Source organism: Sus scrofa, chromosome 8 (assembly GCF_000003025.6).
Source record: "Sus scrofa isolate TJ Tabasco breed Duroc chromosome 8, Sscrofa11.1, whole genome shotgun sequence".
Lineage (NCBI taxonomy): Eukaryota > Metazoa > Chordata > Mammalia > Artiodactyla > Suidae > Sus > Sus scrofa.
The window spans coordinates 44,684,907-44,708,416 of record NC_010450.4 but is presented as its reverse complement, the minus strand read 5'-3'; positions in this window follow the sequence as shown (position 1 = coordinate 44,708,416).

Sequence of the window (23,510 nt, the reverse complement as noted above, 5' to 3'; positions counted from 1 at the left end):
AAAAAAAAAAAATCCCCAAAGCAAATATTTATTCTTTCAGTCTCAGAGTTAGATATTCTTATAACTCCTAAGCAAAATATTGAACTCATCTTGTCTGTGGGGAAAGAAATTCAATATATATCAGAGGCAGGATTCATACTTAAATCCCATTTCCATCCTATCTTCATAGTTCCTCTGGCCTAAATCTCATCTAATGATTAGGCTGCTGGATTGTATTGAAATGTAAATGGATATTATTTTAATTTACTGGTCACCTGTGATACACTGATTACAGGGAAGTGGGAGACATCCTACTTTTTAGGCACATAATTTGAAAACAATAATAATGTGTGCACAGTTCCAAACAATGTCAGTGCTAAAGCATTCTTTCTAGAAAACATTACTTATTGGTCTAAGTTCTAAACTGTTGCCTTGAAGACTATGGGCCAGGGCTTGGAGCCATACCCCTTCCTTAGTCTACCACAGGGATGTACTAAGAACCACACAGAGAGATGGCTTTTCCTATTTATCCTGCCCTCTAAAAATGTCAATTTATGTCTAATTTACCAAAGTTGTTAGAAGTCAGAAGCTTCATTCATAGTCTTGGTTCTACCACTGTCTAATTGTGTGATGTGGGAAAATTAATTTAATGTCTATACATATCAACTTCTTCATCAAAAGATCTTGTTCTATCCTAAAATTCTGATTTTATAACTAATAAATGTTAATGCAGGTTTACAGAAGGGTAAATAGGATGAAAATGTTATAAGAACTGGGAAATCATCTAAAACACATCTTTTTAAAAATAAATTTCATTGGAGTATAGTTGACTTACAAATTCATGTTAGTTTCAGGTGTACAGCAAAGTAAAACATTTATATGTATACATATATCCATTCATTTTCAGAATCTTTTCCCATATAGCTTGTTACACAGTATTAAGTAGGTTACCCTGTGCAATACAGTAGGTCCTTGTTACCTATCTATTTTATATATATATATATCCCTCATATTGCCTTTGGGTTTTTATAGACACCTCTTGCAATTACTTATACCTGGAACAGGATCTGTCAGTAGGAGTGGCAGAAATAATGCCTAGTGCCCTGGTTTGGAGTGTTTGGAAACACAAAATTTACCATCTCTTCTTTCTCCACTTAGTTATTCAACTGGTTATGTTTTTACAAAAAATACAGCCAAAGAATTTATTCTACTCTCTGTAAGCCTTTCAGCTGAGAAGTATTCCTCATTTATTGGTTCACACGCTAGTGAAAGAAATAAAGAAATGGTTTTTTGCTATCAATTAGAAAAATTGGTTATTTTAGAAACAAAAAAATTTCTTTTAAAATTTTTAACAATTTATTTTTATTGTGATATACTTTTGTTTGTGTGTGTGTGTGTGTGTCTTTTTAGGGCCACACCCATGGCATATGGAGGTTCCTAGGCTAGTGGTTGAATCAGAGCCGTGGCCACTGGCCTACACCACTGCCACAGCAATGCAGGATCTGAGCCGCATCTGTGACCTACACCACAACTCACAGAAATGCTGGATCCTTAACCCACTGAGCAAGGCCAGGGATCAAATCTGTGTCCTCATGGATGCTAGTCAGATTTTTTCCACTGAGCCACGACGGGAACTCTGTGTAGTTGATTTATAATGTTGTGTTAATTTCAGGGATATAGCACAGTAATTCCATTTTATAGTTGTGTATGTATGTATATTTTGTACATACAAATTCTTTTTCAGATTTTTTCCCTTAAGGGTTATTATAAGATATTGAGTATAGTTCCCTGTGCTTGTTGTTTCCTTTCTTTTAAAATAGCATTCCACTTGGATCCTCTAAGTAGTATCAATTCAGCGGCTTGTTTCAGCAATGTGAGAACAGATTACTCAAAGGTTTGAACTTAATGCATAAAATAAATCATAAGTTAAAGCAAAAAAGTTTGTTTCCTTCAGCCAGGACAGTAATTACAATGGCAGCCTTTCAAACACATGTATTCCCACTACTTTTTGCAATAGAAAGTATTATGACTGGAGTTCTCAATGTGGCTCAATGGTAATGAATCCAACTAGTATCTATAAGGATGTGGGTTCAATCCCTGGCCTTGCTCAGTGGGTTAAGGATCTGGTGTTGCATGAGCTGTGGTGTAGGTTGCAGACATGGCTTGGATCTGGCATTGCTGTGGCTGCAGTGTAGGCTGGCAGTTGCAGCTCCCATTCAACACCTAGCCTGGGAACTTCCATATACCACATGTGCAGCCCTAAAAAGAAAACAAAAATTATATGAAATGTTTGATTGGTTATACCCTGGTCGGCATCTTACCAATATTAATATGTTGCCAATTGGAAACCAGTTCGTCAATCTGATGCTTGCGTAATATGGAAAACATTTTCTTTGTGGTCTGATTTAAGACTTCTATAACTAGTATCATATATACTGTTCCTGATAAAGTTTATAGACTGGATATTTTATACAGACATTCTTTCTAGAAATATGCTTTGGCTCAAAGAATCAAATCTCATGGTAAAATCCCAGACCAGAGAGCAGGTAAAAGAGGAGAATATATGGGTATAGGTGATGCTTTGTGGTAATCTTTGAAACTCATTACATGTCTTCATGCACATAACTCTGTGTATGCACAACTATGGAAGGAATATGCTGGAGGGAAATATGGCTGCTGCACATACTTGGAAGACACAAGTCATATCCAATTCTGGGCCTGTAAAAAAGCCTACAAACCATCTAATCTGTTGGGGCTTTTTTGTTTGTTTGTTTGTTTTTGCCTTTTGCCCTTTTAGGGCCACACCCGTGCATATAGAGGTTCCTAGGCTAGGGGTCTAAACAGAGCTGCTGCTGCTGACCTTCACCACAGCTATAGCAATGCTGGATCCTAAACCCACTGAGCGAGGCCAGGGATCAAACCCGCAACCTCATGGTTCCTAGTCGGATTGTTTCTGCTGCGCCACAATGGGAACTCCACCTAATCTGTTTTAAAAGTAAAAGTATTGGAAGTTCCCATCATGGCTTAGCAGAAACGAATCTGACTATCATCCATGAGCACACAGGTGTGATCCCTGGCCTTGCTCAGTTCTCTCCTTGTGTTTCTAAGATTAGGGGATAAAGAAGTTAGCCTGTGAGACCGAACAAAAAGAAGAATTAGCAAAGAGCTGGTGTTGGGCTCAACTGAGAAAGTGATGCTAATTTACTCTATTCCTTCCTCCATCACGGTGATGTTTTCTGACAAAGGGCCACCTGTCATCTGTTGTAGAATATTCCATTTTCTTTTTTTGCTTTTTAGGGCCACACCCACAGCCTCTGGAAGTTCCCAAGCCAGGGGTCCAATAGGAGCTACAGCTTCTGGCCTATACCACAGTCACAGCAACGTCAGATCTGAGCTGTCTTGGACCTACACCACAGCCTGCAGCAACACTGAATCCTTAACCCACTGAGCGAGGCCAGGGATCAAACCTGCAACCTCCTGGTTCCTAGTCAAGATTCTTTTCTGCTGCATCATGATAGGAACTCCAGCATGTTCCACTTTCTTCTTTCATGTAACCCTCAAGGTTTAGAACTGCCTCAGGTCCCCACTCTACCTGGCAACCTGATTGTACTCATTTTTCTTGCCAACAGTTAAAGATTGTAGCAGACACAGAAACACGAAGCCCAAAAGTGAGTTCTCATGGATAAATGTCCCAGCATCCTATTTTTTAGAAGATAGTTTTGAACACACCCTGCACCTTTCTCCGGATCTCCAAGAGTAATCCTTCATTGTCTGCAGCTTCAATCTCCAATACCAATTGAATCCCAATTTTGACTTTTCTTCCTTCCCTTCCTGTCTCACACTCCCCACCTCCTCACTACCTCCTTCTGGGAACAATTCTCAAATCTATTTCCTCCACTCAAACCCTTGTCCTATGCTCTGCTTTGGAGAAAGCCAAGATTAATGTACAGATCTCTTATTCAGGGACTAAATAGTTACTTGTTTTTCAAAACCTTTTTTTCCTTTCCAAGCAAAGGAAGTTCTATAAACAAAAGAGCCATTCAACAATCCATTTTCACTCATTTATTCAGTATGGTGAATTACTATTTACCATATCTTTATATGGTTGTATGAATTAGTCTTTCATTGTTGTTTTGCTATTGTTGATGTTGTGTTTTATTCCCATAGGTAAGAGACTGAAAAGAATTAAAAACCCTTAGCTGGAATTTAAACTTAGTCATATATGTAGGAGCATGCAAAATCTTCCTTTTTTTTTTTTCTCGTCTTTTTTGTCTTTTTAAGGATGCACCCGTGGCATAGGGAGTTCCCCAGGCTGGGGGTTAAATCAGAGTTACACCTGCTGGCTTACACCACAGCTCACAGCAATGCCAGATCCCAGACCCACTGAGTGAGGCCAGGGATGGGATCCCCATCCTGATGGATCCTAGTTGTGCTCATTAACTGCTGAGCCATGAACTCCACAAAATCTTCTCAATAAAACTCTGGAAGAACCATCAACAGGAAATATTTGCTTGGTTGTAATTACGATGGCAGACCCAAGAAAAAACAGAAAAGAAAATATTAGGACACTAATTTCAAGGGAAGGGGTATTCATGTTGATAATCAAATAAGGGACTATTTCTTTCCTCTGTGTGGATTGAGGATGATTAGTGTCATCCAAAAAACAATGCAGAGGTGATAAATAAGAAAAGAGTTTATTGGGAGTTCCCACTGTGGCACAGTGGAAATGAATCCAACTAGTATCCATGAGAATGTGGGTTCAATCCCTGGCCTTGCTCAGTGGGATTGCTGTGAGCTGTGAGCATTGCTGCGAGCTGTGGTGTGGGTTGCAGATGTGGCTCAGATCCCACGTTGCTGTGGCTGTGACGTAGGCCAGCAGTTGTAGCTCTGATTTGACCCCTAGCCTGGGAGCTTCCATATGCTGTGGGTGCAGCCTTAAAAAGAAAAAAAAAGAGTTTATTGGGGTCTTAAAAATTGAAATTTGGGAGACATAGATTTTGGAAAAACCAAAAAAAGCATTCTCAGGAGGAGAAAGAGTCAAAAGATGGGCTTATAAAGACAAAGACCATGAGGTTGTTCAAGATACCTACAGAGAATTTTTATTGATTCTGATGTGAGTCAGGTAATACCTGTCCTTAAGGAATCATGAGTTATTTTAGGGTAAGGATCTGATAAGAAGACAGACTGTCACAAGTTACTTGAGGGTAATGTTTCTTGAGTTTCTGGCAGATGTTCTGGATGCCTCCTTAGGACAATAAATGGCCAAAAGGTCAGATTCCATCCAGGCTGACATTCATAAGTCACACTTCCTGAGTGGCCTCCTGGCCCCACTTTAGAGACCTCTCTTTACAGTACTAACTCCATTTTGAATTCCCTTCCACATTTCCTTCTTCTGATGGAGACCTTTCATTAGAAAGTGTTGATGAGAAACCATTTGGTTATTTGGCATTGGTATCAACTCCCTTTCAACTGGGAAGGCTCATTTCCAGAGAGCATGTCCCACTGAGAGGGGAAAGAGGTAGGTGTGTAAGAGGTGTTCTTTTAAAGGGTTTATAGCCTCATCTGAGTAGCACACAGCTATCCAGATGATGCTGAAAATAGGCTTAGATCTTCATTCAAGGCAAACTATTACATTTAGAATGGATAAGCAATGAAGTCCTACTGTACAGCACAGGAAATTATATCCAATCTCTGGAGATAGAACATAATGGAAGATAGTATAAGAAAAAGAATTATATATATATATGACTGGGGGTCACTATGCTGTACGGTGACATAGACATGGCACTGTAAATCAACTGTACTCTAATATAAGCAAAATTAAAAAATAAAAGAGGAATCTTGTAGGAGGGCCTAATCATCTCAGGACCTCAAGCTACTGTTATTCCTGTGGAAGGTATCATAGTACAACGGTGAAAGATAAAAAGCATAGATAGCTTAAAAACAGCAGAGTGAGAACAAATCAGAACAATGATTAGTATGACTAGTTGCAATCCAGGACACAAGAAGGCAACAAGTCCAGAGGGGAGCCAGCTGAACGTTTCTAGATGTCAGGGTCAAAGAATTTTTTGCAATGTCTTTGATGATGGCATCAGGGGTTTAGGTGAAGTTTCTGAGTGGCTTAGAGAGCAAAAGGCAAGAAGATTGTCTACACAGACATGTTATGGTAATTTCTCTGAAGTTTATATCGAATTGTCCAATTTTAGTTTCCACGGCTTTGGGAAAATGGCAGTTTTAAGGTCTCAATGATTCCAAGTTTTTCTAAAAAAATGGGAGAAAAACTGAAAATGTTAGTTTGGAGAATTATGGCCAGATATTGGAGGAAACTAGAATTCAGAATCTAGTCCAATTTACAGGTAAATAACAAAACCTCCGAGACAACTGAGTACTAGAACCTAATATCCACAAAGATATATTACTTAAACAATTTTTCTCTCTCAAATCACCCTTATTTCTACCAAATATAGTCAAATCAAAACTATTTTTTTCTATCTTTTTTGCATAAAGAAGATGTGGCACATATATAGAATGGAATATTATCAGCCATAAAAAAAAGAATGAAATAATGCCATATGCAGCAACATGGTGGACATACAGATTATATTGAGTGAAGTAATTCAGACAAAGACAAATATCATTTGATATCACTCATATGTAGACTGTAATAAAAATGACACAAAATAACTTTCTTATAAAACAAACAAACTCACAGATTTCAAAAGCAATCTTAGGGCTACCATAGAGGAAACCATGGTGGGGAGGGAGGAATTGGGAGGACAGGAATAACATACACACACGACTGTATAAAATAGATGATTAACAAGAACCTACTCTATAGCTCAGGGAAATCTACTCAATAGTTTGTAGTAACCTAAGCGGGAAAAAAGAATGTGTATTGTGGATATATATGTGTGTATATCCAGTTCACTTTGCTGTACACCTGAAACTAATAGAACACTGTAAGTCAACTATACTCCAAAATTTTTTTTGAAAAAAAGGACTAATTTGTTTCCAAAATGTCTGGTTTCAAAAAACCACATCTGATTATTTACAAACATGTAACAGCAGTAATTACTGACCATATAGGATTTTTGAAATAGGCATTGCTGGAACTTTTCACAAGGAATCTCAGATTGAACTTTTAAGGGACTCTCAAGACCAGGAAGGACAAGCCAAGACTTTGCTATCAGATGTGCCTACAATACCTAGAGATTTGAATGAATTCTTCTTCTTGAGGTGTCCAAAATAGCTTGAGCATCTTCCATGAAGTTACCTTTCTTTCTAACCTGGATAGGCTGCTGGGAATCCTGTAAGAAAAGTACCAAGTGGATATTTGCAGGAGTCTTTATTGGCTCCATAATGTCAATCTTTAGTTCCTTAAAGCTGTCTGGTCATGTCTTAGCCTATTCATGTCCCTATTAAATAGGACATTATAGTCAAAACCTTGGTAATGTAATGTTTCCAATTATTCTCCTGTTATAAAGAGAACAGATCCTTAATGAACTCATGAAAATAACTACATTGAAATGAAAATAAGAATACTAAGAGTTTCTGAACTCTGAAGGGATCAGATAGCTAGATTAAGATAAATGTTTCCTCTTTGTTTACAAAGATATACTTTATCAAATTGCTGCAAGTCATGGATAGCTTGAGAGAAGAAGTTTACCTTAAATCAGGAAGAACAAAACATAAAACAATTAGCAATGTTAAAACAAAAATTTATAAATATTATAATCATCCTCATCAGTTCATTTAGTCCTATGGAATTAATTCTCATTATCTTTGTTAGCAGTTATATGAAGCCACCAGTTTCTTCACTAGAGTTTCATAAATTCTTCCCCAGTTCAATGTTATGATCTGAAAGTTCATTAGAAAACTACTCGGGGTAAGTGTCAAGTCCTTTATTCAAATATCTCTGAAAATGAAACGAATTTCTAAAAACATCAATGTAAAACAATAGCTGTCAATAAATGACAAAAGACATAAGCTGGCATGATTAAAAGCTGATTACCATGCAATTGACACAGGAAATTATGTTATTTCTGTGATATACAACACTTTAAGATAATAAAGAGAAGTAAGACTCATGACATTTTACTAGAACATGTCAGATTTCTAGGAATTTCAGTTTCTGAAACAAATACCGCTAAAGAAAGGCTTAGTATTACTTCTTATTTGAAAATGCTGCCCATGTACTTTAATAAAAGTAATAATAAATTTAATAAAGTAATCCTAATTAACATCTCCTTTTCATAATGAAAGAAATGCTTGAGATATTTCAAGGATCCTTTGAAACATATCTCAGATAAAGTTCTAAGGCAAAAGAGGTAGATTTTGATTTTGAGGAGTTTGCCAAAAATATTGTTAAATGGTCAATTAGGATAATAGGTCACTGAAAAACAATGCTTAGGAATCCATTTAATCAAAATAACAATTGAAGACTTCATAGGCTAATAGAGATGGTTATGCAGTTGTAAATATCTTTGTTTTTCTAAACAGATTGTATTAAAGGTAAAGAAAATCTTTGTTTACCATTTCTCATTAAGATTAGGCCAAAAATCTAATAAAACTTTGTTTTTTAAAAGAAAGAAAAATCAAATTTTAATTTTGCACCAATTTACCTTATATGTTAAATCTCATTTACTAAATTAAATTTATTCCAATTTTATCCAGATTGGCCACACATCAAATTCCTTTCTAAAGATTCTTTTTTTCCCAAAATTTTTATAATTTTCTATGTCCATTTTATTTGTCCCTTGTTTTCTTACCTATTTAGAAATAATCAGATTTACGACAAAAATCACTTTTTCTTCCCTTAATAAAATGCATTTCTCTTCTTTATACCTTTTTGAAAAAATGTCCTCACTTACAAAGATGATTTCCTTATTAATTTTAGCATTTTTAATTACTTATATTAATTAGAACTCTTAACATTTTGAAACCCTAAATTTTTTGTAAAAAAAAAAAAGAAAAAGAAGAACCAAACAATGAATTGCATGGCTTGGTGAACTTATAAATACATTCTATAGTTTTTAGAAATATATGCTACCATCTTCTAATAAGGCACAAGATATGAATATTTACTTACAGACTCCTTTTTCTGTCTCTATAATAAAAGGTCAAAAGTAGGTAAACTTACACTTGTTTAGCAATTAGTATTTCAGTATTTTATCTTATTTGGAAATAATCTAGACATTCCACCATTTAATTAAATTTTAGAAAGAGCTAAAATTATAAGTTACCAAAAACATTTGAGGAAACTATTTTTATGTAGACATACCCTAAAACATAATTATTCTAAAAGAGAGCATCTAAAAATTCATCTTCTATCTACATTTAATTTACTCATGAAAATATCATACCAAGTTATTTTTCTTGCTGCCAGATTTTGTAACATATACCATAAACATATTTGACTTTCAGTAAACCTAGGTACAGTAAAAGTATTATACTTAATGTTAATAACTCTGAAAACATGTTTTCATTAACTAAACCAACAAACTTAACAAGATTCAATACCAAATTTTAATTTAATATTGAATATTTCACGTGAATCTGAAATTCATTTGAGTTTGTTTCTACTATACTTCTGAGAACTTATATAAGTTCTTAATTTTCTAAAGTTAATAAAATAAAATTTTACAAATTAGTATTGGCTATACCATCTGGAGGTACAAAAAATACCATGTCTATAATGTACATATATATATAAGCAGACATACAGAGAGATCTCACAGTTTTTATTTTAAAACTTTAGTAATAAATCAGTTATAATACAAAGCTCATTAGTTTACAAATACAGATTGAATAACTTAAGGCTATTTGTTTAGATGGTTCAAGTCTTTTATTATGTGTGGGAAAGAATTTTAAGGTTTGTATTTGCCCTGGGCAAGCAATTTTAAGAAGGCTGTTTGGGCAAGAGATTCCTTTTAAAGTTTGTGTTTAAAAAGACCTCTCTCCTACATACCCTCTTTTAAAAAATATTTTTAGTCTTGGGATTGGAGACAGTCTAGAAAGAGTTCTAAAAGAAAACATGAAAGAAAGTTTACATTGCAAAGGCATAGGGAGAGAGAAAGACAGGCTCCTCCTAGAAAGACTTTTGTTCCATTTAAAGTCAGAATTTTGAAAAAAAAAAAAAATTGTTTCAAAACATCTTCACTAGGCTATTTGATGCATTGTGGCCTTTTTCTTTTTTTTTAATTTTGTAGCCACACTGTGGCATATGGATTTCCCAGCCAGGGACTGAATCTGCAGCTGCAGCTCAGATTCAATCCCTGGCTGGGAAAGCTGGATTCTTTTTTTTTCCTCAGCTCACAGCAACACTGGATCCTTAACCCACTGAGCAAGGACAGGGATCGAACCCTCAACATCATGGTTCCTAGTCGGATTCGTTAACTGCTGCACCACAACAGGAACTCCGAAAGCAGGATTCTTTAACACACTGTGCTTGGCTAGGGATCAAACCAAAGCCTCTGCAGAGTCCAGAGCCACTGAAGTAGGATTTTTGTTTGTTTGCTTGCTTGCTTTTTAGGTCTGCACCCTCAGCATATGGAAGTTCCCAGGCTTCAGGTTGTAATTGGAGCTGTAGCTGCCAGCCTACACCACAGCCACAGCCACAGCAATGCCAAATCCAAGCTGTAGCTGTGCCTACACCACAGCTCTTGGCAACACCAGATCGTAACCCACTAAGTGAGGCCAGGGATTGAAACTACATCCTCGTGGATACTAGTTAGGTTCGTGACCGCTAAGCCACAACGGGAGCTTCCCGAACTGTAATTCTTAACCCACTGCACCAAGGCAGGGATTCCACATTATTACCTTCTATGAGGGACCAATCTTGGTGTCATAAAATATGTATATAATTTTGGAGAGAGATAGACAGCAAGGAGGAAAGCATGCTGTGGACATTCAGAGAAACAGCAAGAAACAGAAGGAAAGAGAGATTGATTAAGAAAGATCTTTCAGCACCTTCTCTGGCTTGTTCTGCTTGCTTTCTTTGATAATCCCAGGCAAGGCACTTTCTTTCTCCTTTCCAGTGGTTTAACAGTACTTTGAATTTAAATATTAGACTTATTACATTTGTTTGTTATCCTTGAATGTTCTTCTAGGCTGTATTTCCTCTAGGCAAGTATTGTATATTCACCGCCTTGAATTTTCTGTACCCATCATCCAACCAGGTAAAAGAGGACACAACTATTTTTTTTTTATTACTCAAATGAATTTATCACATCAGTAGTTGTATAATGATCATAACAATCCAATTTCATAGGATTTCCATCCCACAGCCCAAGCACATCCCCCCACCCCCCAAACTGTCTCCTCCAGAGACCATAAGTTTTTCAATGTCTGTGAGTCACCATCTGTTCTGCAAAGAAGTTCCGTCTGTCCTTTTTTCAGACTCCATATGTCAGTGAAAGCATTTGATGTTGGTGTCTCATTGTATGGCTGACTTCACTTAGCATGATAATTTCTAGGTCCATCCATATTGCTGCAAATGCTGGTATTTCATTCCTTTTAATGGCTGAGTAATATTCCATTGTGTATATGTACTACATCTTCTGGATCCACTCCTCTGTCAATGGACATTTAGGTTGCTTCCACGTCTTCGCTACTGCAAATAGTGCTGCAGTGAACATTGGAGTACATGTGTCTTTGCAAGTCATGATTTTCTCTGAGTCGATGCCCAGGAGTGGGATTGCTGGGTCAAATGGTAGTGCTATTTTTAGTTTTCTGAGGAATGTCCATAATGTTTTCAACAGTGGTTGCACCAATTTACAATCCCATCAACAGTGTCATAGGGTTCCCTTTTCTCCACACCCTCTCCAGCACTTATTGTTTGTAGACTCTTTGATGATGGCCATTCCGGCTGGTGTAAGGTGGTACCTCATCGTGGTTTTAATTTGCATTTCTCTGATAATGAGTGATGTTGAACATCTTTTCACGTGTTTTTTGGTCATATGTATGTCTTCTTGGAGAACTGTCTATTTAGATCTTCTGCCCATTGTTTGATGGGGTTGTTTGTTTTTTGATATGGAGCTGCAGAAGGTGTTTATAAATATTGGAGATTAATCCCTTGTCAGTTGATTCACTTGCAAGGATTTTCTCCCATTCTGTGGGTTGTCTTTTTGTTTTGTTTAGGGTTTCCTTTGCTATGCAGAAACTTTTAAGTTTGATTAGGTCCCATTTGTTTATTTTTCTTTTTATCGTCAATACTTTGAGAGGTGGATCTGAGAAGATGTTGCTGTTGTTTATGTCAGAGAATGTTTGGCCTATGTTTTCCTCTAAGAGTTTGATAGCCTCTGGTCTTATATATAGGTCCTTAATCCATTTGGAGTTTATTTTTGTGTATGGTGTTATGGAGTGTTCTAATTTCATTCTTTTCCCTGTGGCTGTCCAGTATTCCCAGCACCACTTATTGAACAGGCTGTCTTTTCTCCACTATATATTCTTGCCTCCTTTGTCATAGATTAGTTGGCTGTAGGTGTGTGGGTTGAATTCTGGGCTTTCTATCCTGTTCCACTGATCTCTATTTCTGTCTTTGTGCCAGCACCATATGGTTTTGATGACTGTAGCTTTGTAGTATAGTCTTATATCTGGGAGCCTGATTCCTCCAGCTCCATTTTTCTTTTTCAGGATGTCTTTGGCTATTCTGGGTCTTTTGTGCTTCTAAACAAACTTTAAAATATTTTGTTTGATTTCTGTGAAAAATGTTCTTGGGAATTTGATAGGGATCACATTGAATCTGTAGAATGCCTTGGGCAGTATAGTCATTTTGATAATATTAACTCCTCCAATCCACAAGCATGGTATATCTTTCCATCTATTTGTGTCATCTAAAAAAGGACAAAACTATTGAGTGGAAAAAAAAAAAAGCACAAAGTAAGAGCTGAAAATTATGTTTCATTTGGTGAACTTTCTGAGGACTCAAGCCCAGGAAGCAGCCTCTCAGATAGCTCTGAGGGACTGCTCCAAAGAGGTAAGGGAGAAACTGGAATACATAGAGGGTTTTACAACAAAAACCAAGGTAGTTAGATCATCAAAATATTACTGTTAAAGAAAACCAGATACTTTCAAGTTAAGGAATTTAGCACTTTTCTGTGTGTAGGAAAATGCAAGAGTCTGGGCTCATTGAAATCATTCTTTTAATATGTACCTTAACTATCTAAGGCCAGGGTACAGTTTTCCTCCATCCTGAGTCCATTCTGGGTGATGGCTGAGTGTAGCTGCCATGGCATTCTTAGTCCACACAATGAATGTTTCTACAAAAGTGAAACCCTTCTTTTCATCACCCTTTGTTTAGCAGAGTCAAAGATGAATTTTTTTTATTTAATTTTATTAGAGTATAGTTGACTTACAATGTTGTATTAGTTTCAGGTGTACTGCAAAGTGAATCAGTGATACATATAAATAATCCATTCTTTCTTCCCACATAGGTTATTACAAACTATTGAGTAGATTTTCCTATGCTACCCAGTATATATGTTATTCCCACTCTCCCAATTCTTCCTTCCCCCAATGGTTTCACCTATGGTAAACATAGGATGAACCTAGAGATTATCATACTGAGTGAAATAAGTCAGAGAAATACAAGTATCATATGATATCAACTATATTTGGAAGCTAATAAAAATGATACAAAAGAACTTATTTATAAAACAGAAACAAATTCTCAGGTTTCAAAACCAATAAATATGAATTTAAAAGCTTAGATATTTAGCAGAGAAGGAGCTTATTGATAGTATTTAGAAATATGGGGATAATCATGGAAAACCTATGAAGAAAGTCAATGAGTTATGGTTTAAAATTAAGCAGCTCAGGTACTGTGGATTATATATTTATGGTAAATATTTGCACACAGGTCAGTAACAACAACTTGCTGAGTACTTTTTTTTTTTTTTTTTTTTTTTTCTGCTTATTCTTGCGCCGCTCCCGCAGCATATGGAGGTTCCCAGGCTAGAGGTCGAATCAGAGCTGTAGCCACCAGCCTACGCCAGAACCACAGCAACGCGGGATCCGAGCCGCATCTGCAACCTACACCACAGCTCACGGCAACGCCGGATCGTTAACCCACTGAGCAAGCGCAGGGACCGAACCTGCAACCTCATGGTTTCTAGTCGGATTCGTTTACCACTGCACCACGACGGGAACTCCCTACTTTTTCAATAAAAGTTGTTCAGGTGCAGTTAAATATCTTCTGTGCATTTTGAATTTTCATGGGTTCAAGATTAAATTGATCACTCCCCAATAATTGGCCAATATTTGTGCAATGATTTGCATAAATAGATGGATACATTTTAATACATTTAATACATTTTAATAAAGTAAAAGAGAAAATAACTATGATTTTGCAATACCTACTATATGCCAGACACTATACTAGGCTTGTTTCAAAGATTCATACATTTACTTCTCTGAGAATTGAGGCTACATATGCTGGTCAACAGAGCCAAAACATAAACCAGACTCACTCCGAAGTCCTTGCTCTTTCTCCTACACAGACTGCCTTGTAATTTCCAACTGTCAGACTTCAATAATATACTGTGAAATAATAGAAAATATATGTTCATCTCTGCAAAGAGCTCTCAAAATCCTTGTATCTTAGGTGATAAGAGCACTGGAAGCATCTTTGATTTCATATTTGATCTTTTACCCCAGCACCTGACACAGCTCCTAAAACCCTTGTCACTTGCTGGATGATAGGAGTGTCTTTTGATCTAATGAAGTGACTCTGGGTGAGCTTCATGAAGGATGAGTGGAGGATGGAGCATGTTCACTGGAAAGAATAAGCCATGACTAGAATCTTGGAATTTTCTCCCTCGCCTCATTCTTTTGAGAAGGGAGAAGTGTTGAAAATGGAGTTAATGATTGATCTTGCCTATGGTATGCAGCCTCCACAAAAATTCCCGGTAGGGTGGTGTTCACCAAGCTTCCAGGTTGGTGAATGGGGGCGGGGGGTGCACTTGGAGAAGACATGACTGCTCTGTATCTTTCCCCAAGTACCTTGCCCTAAATGCCCCTTTAGCCAGTTGTTTATTCTTTGAGTTCTGTGAGGTGTTCTAGAAAATTAATTGAAACCATCAATTCATTTCAAAACATAGTAACCTCCAATTGTAGCCAAGTCAGACAGAAGTTGTGCGTGGCCTTGGGATCTCTCACTTTGAATTGGTGTCTGAGGGGAAGGGGGGCAGTCTTGTGGGACTGGACCTTTAATCTGGGGGATCTGACACAGTCTCCAGGTATTTGCTGTTAGAACTGGGTTAAATTGTAGGATATATTCTGGTGTCCAGCTTTCTTTTTTCTTCCCTTTGGATGCTTTTTGTCCTTGCTCCCTGTCCTGATTTTTGTGGGGAACACTTGCCACTGGCAAGAGACCCTGCCTGTGAGGGCCCTCCTTCCCCATCTAATGCCATCACCTGGTGGAAATAAGCCTGACACTGGCTCACCACCTCCCCTCTGCTTGATCTGCTGCTCACCGTTTTCCAAGTCTCACTCAATGTCCAAGCAGACCCTTAAAATCTACATTATTGTACTGACAGTTATCAGTAATTCCAGAGAAGAAATAAAGAGAATTGCTTCGTGGGGGGCATAAACTCCACACATTTGGTGACCAGAAGTAAAGTCCTCTGGATGAAAGTAAAGGACACAGAACATGTAAAAAATAATTAGTTATTTTCTTTTTCTTTTTACATACCTTTACTGCTTCTCCTCTTTATCAAGGGTCAAGTCCCATGTTTTTCATATCTGTAAATCTAGGAAATCTTTAGGTATTTTATGAGATAAAGAAATCAACATTTTATGGTAATGGTTTGCTAATTTGACTTCGATTTTAACTTTCATTATATTAAAAGCCAAAATTGCAATATCCGGAATCTGACTCCTAAGGCAGGTTGACTCCTAAGGCAGTGTCTCCAGGAAGTAAGGTATTTGGGAAAGAATAAGTCTCACTGGTTCCAAGTTTGCTTCAAGGATTGGGTCTGTTTAAACAGCCAAAATAAAAGCAGTGCATCCAAACACCATAGGATAAAATATTGATAGGACAGCCAAAGTCTCAGGTCTCTGATGTAAAATAAAAGTGCTTAGAATTTTGTACATAGTATTGTTTTCTTTTCTTAGGGCCATAGATGTGGCATATAGAAGTTCCCAGGCTAGGGGATGAATCAGAGCTGCAGCTGCCAGCCTACAGCAGAGCCACAGCAGCCTATGCTACAGCACACAGCAACACTGGATCCTTAACCCACTGAGAGAGGCCAGGGATCAAACCTGCCTCTTCGTGGATACTATTTGGATTCTTAATCCACCAAACCATAACAGGGACTCCTGTACATAGTATTTTTATTTGATAATATCCTAGGTATTTCAATACCTGGATATTAGAAGTTGGAATCACTTGGATCCATCATCTGCTCAGTACTAGAGAATTATTTAAAACAGTGTACCAAAACACAGCAGTGTATATAGGCTTGGTGGTTAAAATGATAAGCAGGACAGAAAATATCCATTTTTTTCATGAAGCTAATACCCTTAATAAGAAAAAAATGACCAAAAAAATGAAGGAAAATTAAGAAAAAAAGATGATTTTAGATCACAATAAAGGCTATGAATGATAATAAAATGCTACTCCATGAGACACAGAGTAGCAAGGTTTGGAAAGCTTGACTGATAAGGAAAGACCCTCTGAAAAGTGTCACCAAATGAGCCCAAATGGTAAGAAAGAGTCAGCCAGGTCCAGATTGGTTGAATATATCAGAAGTAAGAATGCTTAACTCATGTATAGAAGTTTAAAGCAAATTTATGAAAACTTACAAATAAAATTCTATATCCAATACATTTAAATTCTGAAATTGTTGAAAGTGTGGGATCAGCCCCAGGGTGACTGCTTATACTTGTTTCAATGTAGATCTTTCTGAGTTTGCTTGCCAACAATGACCAGGGCATGTGTTGCCTCAATTCTGCCAGCATTTTTGTCTATTATACAATTATGAAACATGTGTTCCAGTAGTACACAGTGATAATATCTGGGCTGTGCTTGATGAGACCAGTCAGATACCTCTTCAGCTCAACTGTGTTCTTGTCTCATTTGCCTAGGGCAGAAGTACTGGGTGATGGATGATGACATGAATAGAAACACAAATGTTTCACTCCATACATCACCGGTGAGATATAGCCAGAGTATTTCTCTGCCAACATAGAAAGCATCTTCAAGGTTGGGGGCTGGAGAAGAATCCTCATTAGCTTTGATTTTTCCAATTGGATATTCATGCCATGGAATTGTGCAATGTAGTCAGCTGAAATTCTGAAAATAAATGATGCAAAAATATTGCTAACTGGGAAAAATAATTTCTTTTAGTAAACAGTTTCTCAGCCCTCTGTCATGCTATTGTCTGAGAAATTTAAGATACAGAAGTATAATGAAGATTCAATTTTTTAACTTATTTTTTATTAAAATATTGTTGATTTACAATGTTGCACCAGTTTCTGCTGTACAGCAAAGTGACCCAGTCATATATATATATATATGTATATATACACTTTCATTCTCTAATATTATCTTCCATCATGGTCTATCCAAGAGATTAGATATTGTTCCCTATGCTATTAGAGCAGAATGCCATTGCTTCTCCATTCTAAATGCAATAGTTTGCATCTACTAACCCCAAACTTCTAGTCCATCTCACTCCCTCCCACTTGGCAACCATAAGTCAGTTCTCCATGTCTATGAGTCTGTTTCTGTTTTGTAGTTCAGTTCATTTGTGCCATATTTTAGATCCTACTTAAAAGTGGTATCATATGGTCTTTTTCTTTATGACATTTCACTTAATATGAGAATCTCTAGTTGCAACCATGTTGCTGCAAATGGCATGATTTTGTTCTTCTTTTATGTCTGAGTAGTATTTCATTGAATCTATGTACCACAGAAGATGGCTTTTTAAAAAAGTTTTTCAAAATACCCATTCCACTTCAGATATTGGAAGTGAATCATCATGTGAATCTGTTTTTAAAAAACACCTCTGGAGTTCCCATGGTGGCTCAGTGGTAATGAACCTGACTAGTATCCACCAGGATGAGGGTTCATATCCTGGACTCACTCAGTGGGTTAAGGATCCAGCATTGCTGTAAGCTGTGGTGTAGGTCACAGATGTGGCTTGGATCTGGTGTTGCTGTGGCTGTGGTGCAGGCCAGCACCTGCAGCTCTAATTTGACCCCTAACCTGGGAACTTACAAATGCCACAGGTCGTGGCCCTGGGGGAAAAAAAAAAAAAAAAAAAAAGCCAAAAAAAATCTGATTAAACAAAACTGTTTTCTTTAAAGTTCTATAAGAGATGTCTATTTAAGCGGCCATCACATTGTTTGCTAACTCTAGTCATCCACATATCTTAGACCAGCCCTGTTTCTACCCCACATCAGACATCTAATTCCCTTTCTTCTCCAGATGGCTGTAGAAGTTCCACTTTGACTCCCATCCCAAACCACTTGGACTGCAGTTTTTAACTTAGGCTGCTTATTTATAACCAACTTACTTCACAGATGAGAAAATGAAAGCACAAAAAAGTTCAAAATATGGCTTAAATACAACATCTACTTAGAGGTGGGATTTGAACAAAGCCATTAAAAAGTCCCCTGGCTCCAAGAATACAATCATCATTTTCCTGTATTACTCTGCTTCTCTGAAAGGAGACTTGGTTAATAAAATAAGACACAGGCAGGTAGTTTGGTAAAATGTAGTAATTTATTATTTGTTTATACCCCACCATATACAAAAGAAAAAAAACTTTAAGACAATGTATAACATACATTCGATGAACATGAAAAATAATAGTTAAACTTAGGCATATGGAGAACAGGGCAAAAAAAAAATGAATGTATAGGAAAGTGTGACTAAACCATAAATGATACTGTAATGCAAGCTTTAGGAATTTAGACATTTTTTAGATAGGCCAAAATTCGGCTCTAAATTTTGAAGCAGCCGATACAAAGAAGGAAATTAGGTAAGTATATGATTTACAGTTTCATTAAAATAAAGATGAATCGATTGTTCAGAAAATCCACAAACAGTCTTGGTAAGGAGACAGAAACTTCCTTGTTCTAATTATACAGAGATTGCCCAGAGTGTGAATGAAGGTGATGGGTGGATGGGGTAAATCAGACACTAATCTCAATCAATAGATACTTTTTTGCTGGTGATGATATGCCTGAAATGCCTGAGAAGCTTTACTAATGCACTGAGGTTTTTACTTATCACTTTGAAGGGAGTCTGAAAGAATTGTCCTCCTTGATTGCATAGGAGTAATCCAAATAAATGTTTCTGTCATTGAATGCTGGCTTCACACAAGCAGGCTTAGATCCTGCAAGGCTTCCCAAAACCTGAAATCTAATATACGGCACAATGAACATTTCCATAGAAAGGAAAATCATGGACTTGGAGAATACACTCATGATTGCCAAAGGGAAGGGAGAAGGAGCAGGATGGATTGGAACCTTGGGGTTAATAGGTGCAGACTACTGCCTTTGGAATGGATAAGCAATGAGATCCTGCTGAGTAGCACTGGGAACTGTATCTAGTCACTTATGATGGAGCATGATAATGTGAGAAAAAAAGAATCTATACATGTATGTGTAACTGGGTCACCATGCTGTACAGTAAAAAATTGACAGAATACTGCAAACCAGCTATAAAAAAAAACACCATTATTCATATATATATATACAGGAGAAACAATAGAAAAGGTATATATATATATACCTTTAAAATTGCCAAAATAGATGGTAAATCACAGATTTAGGTGGTTGTATTTAAAAAGCCACAGACGTTTATCAAAGAACTAATAACAAATAGAGCATATTTGGGGTATTGGGTACTGGAAATCCTAAATCCCTCTCATTGGAATCTTGACATGTCACCTGTAGATTTCTGGTGAAAGGGTTTTCCTGTGTCAAAGGTAGTAAAGTAAAGGACATACAAGGAGAAGCAGCACTCTGATTACACAGCAGATAGTGATTGGTGATGGGGTATTGTTATTTTCATCCAGGAGGCAGGAGGAAAAAGTGGGCTGGAGTTTTTCTTGGAGAAGTAGGAATCTCTCATGTTAGTGGAAGAGGGAATTTGGGTTCATTATTTGCTGTTTGCTGCAGTGAATGAAAAGCCCAACTTCTTAGGATGGCTTCATGTGGAGCAAAGTAACATGGACATCTCCCTACGCCTTCCTTAATTCTTCAAGAGCAAATCCTTCCTTGACCATATGTCTTCTTGTAACACTATCAGCCCATAGTGAAAGGGAATCCCATGTCTTCAGACTGTCTCTTTTTTCATAAAACTCTGACAAGTGTTTTCTTTGCCTCTGTGTCTAGAGAGCAGGTTTTATATCCTCCAGGGAGCAGCCTTCGTGATAGACACTATGAAGTTATGTGAATTTAATTTAATGATATCCCATGCTTGATTTGATTATAAAAAATTTGTTAACAATGCTAAAAGACAAAAAAAAAAATAGACTATAGATGGCACACAACTTTGAGGATTGAAATAGTTGTGATTTTTTTCTATCTAAAAAATAGAAACAGGAGTTCCCACTACTGTTCAGCAAGTTAAGAACCTGACATACTGTCTGTGAGGATGTGGATTTGATCCCTTGCCTCACTCAGTGAGCTAAGGATCCGGTGATGCTGTAAGCTGTCGTGTGGGTCATAGATATGGCTCAGATCTGGTGTTGCCATGACTGTGGTGTAGGCCTGCAGCCGCAGCTCCAATTTGACCCCTAGCCTGGGAACTTCCATGTGCTGCAGGTTCAGCCATAAAAAGAAAAAATGGAAATAAATGCTTGTAATTATAATTATTGTCAATCTCCTAACAAAAAATTTGTACAAGTCATTCCTAACTGACAATGTGGGCAAATCTATAACAGTAATTGCTAACACGTATTGAGCTCACCATGGAGAAAACATATTATTTCACTTAATTTGTGCACGAATTTATGAGATGCCATTGTACTTGATCCTAAGAAAAGAGAAACTGTACCTTGGAGAATCTGAGTGACCTCTTGCTGTTACACAGCCAGTCAATAGTAGAGGCAGTCCATTGCAAACACTATGCTCTTTCTACTCTATTACCCTGTCTTCCATTAATAAACTTTGTCTCCAAAAAGAGATTATTATACTTGATATCTGTTCAATGTGATTGACAAAGTATAACCAACCTGATAAACTTGATAACGGCAAGTGGATGAACCACAAAATATAAGAAAAAGAAATTTTATAAAAATAAACAGAAAAATAATGACAGCTCTGCCTGTGATCCAGCAATCCCACATTTGGGCATATATCCAGACAAAATTATAATTTGAAAAGATGAACACACCTCAGTGCTCATAGCAACACTATTTATGATAGCCAGGACAAGGAAACAACCTAAATGTCCATTGATAGACGAATAGATAAAGAAGGTGTGGTACATATATACAATGGAATATTACTCAGCCATATAGAAGAATGAATAATGCCATTTGCAGCAACCTGAATAGACCTAGAAATTATACTAAGCAAAGTGAGTCTGACAGAAAAAGACAAATAGCTTATGATATCACTTTTATGTGGACTCTAAAATATGACACAAATGAACTTATCTATGAAATAGAAATAGACCCACAGACATAGAGAACAGACCTGTGTTTGCCAAGGGGGAGGAGGGATGAAGGAGAAATGGATTGAGAGTTTGAGATTAACAGATGCAAACTATTATATATAAAATGGATAAACAACCAGGTCCTACAGTATAGTACAGAGAAATATATTTAATATCTTGTAATAATCATAGAAGGTAATATTGTTTTATATTGGAAAAAAAGAAAAATAATGGCAACTTTAAACTTTTTTAAAAAGTCAAATTATCATTCTGACTTGAGGGAGTTGTGGCTTATTTTAAGCAAACGTTTTTAGTCACCCCAAGCTAACAGAGCTGTGGGCCCTTAAGCCATAGCTGCTGCTACCAGCCTAGGGCAGACTTCATGTCCCAGAAGTGAAAGAACTATTGCTCTCTCATCAATTGCTGAATCACTTTGGCACATCGATAGTGATTCCTCAGCAGTTCTGCAAACACTCCTACACTAATAGGGTTCCACTGTCTTTAGCCAACTGTTCTGTTGTCTAGTCTGAAACACATGTTTGTCCTGGTGAAAGTGGTTTTAGTTTTGTGTTCAGTGAATGCCCATAATTGTTATTGGAGGGGAGGAAAAAGAGTTTCTCAACCCTTTTAGGGTCCCTGGCTGTGTCTGAAAAGTAAACTGACAAAAACTGATTAACAGGAGGAAAGTAGACAACTGTTATTGGATTTTTGCATATCCATGGGAGCCTTCATAAGGGAATTAAAGACCTGAGGGACAAGAGCAGGAAGTTTTTACATTTTTTAGACCAGGAAACATGTTTATGAAGGAATGACAAAAGAAAGGGGGTCTGTGGTGGTAACTAGTGAGGAAGTAACTAGAAAGATAAGGGTGAGTGGAATGAGGTTTGTTGGCAGATTCCTTGGGAGATCTGGGCTAAGAGTCTGACTTTGGTCAAAGGAGAATTTATTCCCTGCCTTAGGCAGAAAATGGGGAGCTTTTCTGTATTTACTGCTTCTTAATTACCTTTAGCTTAACATATTTTTTATGCCAAAGAAGGGTATTTTTGGGTGATATATTCTGGAGTTTCCTTCACTATTGACTGCTTGGTCACTTTGGTTGTCCTTTATGTTTATATCTAACTCTGCATTTAACATAAAACACACATAGAACAATATCATTCATTTAACACTTCTTTTTAAAATTCTATCTTTTCTTTAGGAGATAGGTTATATCAGAGGAAAAACCTCCAGGAAAGAAGTCTTTGAATTTTTCTTTATTCAGACAAAAATATACACATTGTAACACAATGTCAACACAAAAAAACACAAAGTCAAAAATGAAAGTTACCAGGGTTCTACTTCCCAGAAATTACCAAACATTAACTTGAGTCACATGCTCCCCCAATCTTCCCTGGTCTACAAAACCAAATTATTTTTAATGCTATAAATGTAGGCAAAACTTTGTTACTTCAGTCGAAAAATGTTAACACATGCATATTTGACAATTTCTATTATGTACTTTTTCTAACCCAGCAAAGACACATTCACCTCTTAAGAGCTGTCAGCAAACCAGCAGCTCTTTTTTTTTTTTTTTTTTTTTTTTATTTTCCCGCAGCTCTTGATTAACTGGTTAATTTCACTCTACTGAAAATCTCCTGCAAAGATGCTAGTCCCCAAAGAAGCCCTAAGTGGTTTTTTCTTCTTGCCCCGGTCCTTGTACTACAGTGAGGAATAAAAATTATACTCACTTCTCATTCTTGTTTTCAGACTTGCTTTTTCCCTAAAAACGTCACTACTCCTTCTGTTGCTATTATCCACAGAATCTTGCATCTTTTCATGTTTCTCAGTGATTTTATCTACCTGCTTATTGGTAGGTTCTGCTTTGTAGGTTCTTGGAATTTTCAATATGTGGATAGATGATCTTATGAGAAACCTGGCC